Source organism: Orcinus orca, chromosome 15 (assembly GCF_937001465.1).
Source record: "Orcinus orca chromosome 15, mOrcOrc1.1, whole genome shotgun sequence".
Lineage (NCBI taxonomy): Eukaryota > Metazoa > Chordata > Mammalia > Artiodactyla > Delphinidae > Orcinus > Orcinus orca.
In genome coordinates, this window is record NC_064573.1 from 84045011 (window position 1) to 84047772 (window position 2762).

Below are 2762 nucleotides of genomic sequence, written 5' to 3' on the forward strand. Positions count from 1 at the left end.
CACTATGAGCTGTCCCCACCCCGGAGACAGGCTCATACCCGTCACCCCTCCCTTCGGAAGTACTCCCACTGACCCACCCCTGGTCCCAGCTGGCGGAGAGCCACGCACTTGAAGCATATGCGCCGAGTGTTTTGAGAAGGAACACACAATACACAGCAAATAAGGCTGCTTCTCCGTCTGGCCCGGACACGTCCCTGCACTCCGCCAGATGGTCCCCCATCCGCCTCCCCAGCTGAGGCCAGGGCTTTGTGAGGCTCGGCTAGAGCCTCCCCTCCATCCCCCAAGAGGTGGCTGGGAACCTCTCTCCCCAGGGGCAGCTGGGAGGATTTTTCTTGGCCCACGGACAGGAAGGCTGATTCAGCTGGGAACCTTCTGGATTTATAACCCCACCGCTTCGTCCCCTGGTGACCTGGAGCCCCAGTGTGCTGGCGTTTACTGCTAATTGTTTTCAGACAGATGGCATGGCCCAGAGTCTAATTCCCCAGTCTAGGGGGCGGGGATGCTGGGGGAGGAGGCCATGCCCTTGACCGCTGCTTGCATTCTTGAAGAAAATGTTCTGGGTTGGGGGTGGGGGGTGGGCAGTGACAATGGTGAGGGCTTACGGAAGGGAAGCATGTCAGGGCTTTGGGAAGGGAATAGGGGAGGGTTCTTCTGTTTGTTTTATTATTAATTAATTAATTTATTTATTTTAGCTTCGCCAGGTCCTCTTAGTTGTGACACACGGGATCTTTTAGTTGCAGCATGCAGACTTGTTAGTTGTGGCACGCATGCGGGATCTAGTTCCTGGACCAGGGATCGAACCTTGGCCCCCTGCGTTGGGAGCTCAGAGTCTTACCCACTGGACCACCAGGGAAGTTCCGAGGAGGAAGTTTTTTTTTTGTGGGGGGGGGCGGGGGTACGCGGGCCTCTCACTGTTGTGGCCTCTTCCGTTGCAGAGCACAGACTCCGGATGTGCAGGCTCAGCGGCAATGGCTCACGGGCCTAGCCACTCCGCGGCACATGGGATCTTCCCGGGCCGGGGCACAAACCCGCGTCCCCTGCATCGGCAGGCGGACTCTCAACCACTGCGCCACCAGGGAAGCCCCCGAGGAGGAAGTTTTGCAAGGAGCAAGTCAACCCTAGGGTTCAAGAGACTGATAAAGCTGGGTGAAGAACGCCCCCTTCTCCAGGAAGTTCTCCTGGATTGAAGTCTGTGTGGCAAGGAGAATCTCTCCTTTAGGGTTGGGTTTAAGGATGGAAGGAAGTAGGAGATTTGTTGGGAGGGTGGAAGACCCGCCCACAACCTAATAAGCAGCCCTCACTTTTTAATATGATTGCAATATAATTCAAGGGCTTACAGAGTCATCATCATTTCACTGGATCCCATGAGTGCCAGGCACGAATGAAGATGCCAAATTACAAGTGAGAAAAAGAAGGTGGCCTCTGAAAGGGTAAGTGACTAGCCTGAGGTCACACAGTCAGTCCACAAAGATTCACTGAGCACCCACTGTGCCGGAGACACAACAGACAGCAGAGGGCAAGACCAACAACCTCCCTGCGCTCACAGTTTCCAGGTTTGTGAGAGGAGGCAGACATTCATTCACAAAAAAGTGAGTTCAGAAATAATAAGGACTGGAAAGAGATAAAACAGGGAGATGAGGAGTCAGGGACCTTAGGGGAAGGTCAGGGAGGGCTTCTTGGAGGAGGCAACCTTTGAGCTGAGCCTTGAAGATGGAGTAGGACCCAGACGTGCCTAATCTCAAGGGAGGAGCATTTCAGGCAGAAGGAACAGTAAGTGCAAAGACCCTGAGGTAGGAATGAGCTTGTTGTGTCCAAGAAACCAAATAAATAGCCAGTGTGACTACAGCAGGGTAAGAGTCATGGGAGGTGAAGTGTGGGACGTGGTGGGTCTTACATAAGAGCTGCAGCTCTAAAGCCTGTTGGCCAACATCACTGGCCACCAAACACATCCACAACTGAGTGAAACTGGTGAGCCAGAGATTATAACTCTATGTTCCGGCTAATGAAACCAGGGCCCCCTCTGAGAGGGCAAGTCCCAAGTCAGTCACCAGCTGACGTGCAAGAGAATTGAGATTTGAGTGGGTGTCCTGACTCCCTCAGCAAACTCAAGGCAGAGAAAGTAAGCCTGGCTTCCATGGGAGGCTCTGCAGAACTTCTGAAATGCGTGCCAATTTTCTGTGTGTGACAGTTAGATTGAACAATGGTTGGAAATCTCTTGAGCCAGTGGCTGACACATAAGAGAAAACCCGACACTCCCCGGTGTAAACAGAGGAGAGAATTTATTGGGTCATGTAACTGGAAAGTTTCAGGGGAAAGTGACTTCAGGAATGGCTGGATCCAGGGACTCAAAGTTTCCAGGAGTCACTCTCTCTTCATCTCTCAGTCCTGTTTGCCTTTGCAGCCTCTCCCCAAAGGATGACAGAAGCACCCCAGGAGCACCTAGGATGATCAGCAGCTCAGCAAACTCCACATAGACAAAGCTTCTCTGCTGCAGGAATTTCAGCAAACGTTGCAGGGCTGACTCTCATTGCTTCCTTTCAGGTCAGATGGCCATCCCTGAGCCAATCACTGTGGTCAAGGGAATGCACTTTGCTGATTGGCCATCCCTAGAACTTGGGATGTGGAACCCCTCCTCCTTCTCACGGGCTGCAATTGGGAGAGAGATGGTCCCAAAGGAAAATGGAGATGCAAAAGCAAGAAACGGGAGGAAAGGATGCTGGGGAGGCCGAAGCAAGCATGCCCACTGCAGAGTTGGAGGGCGT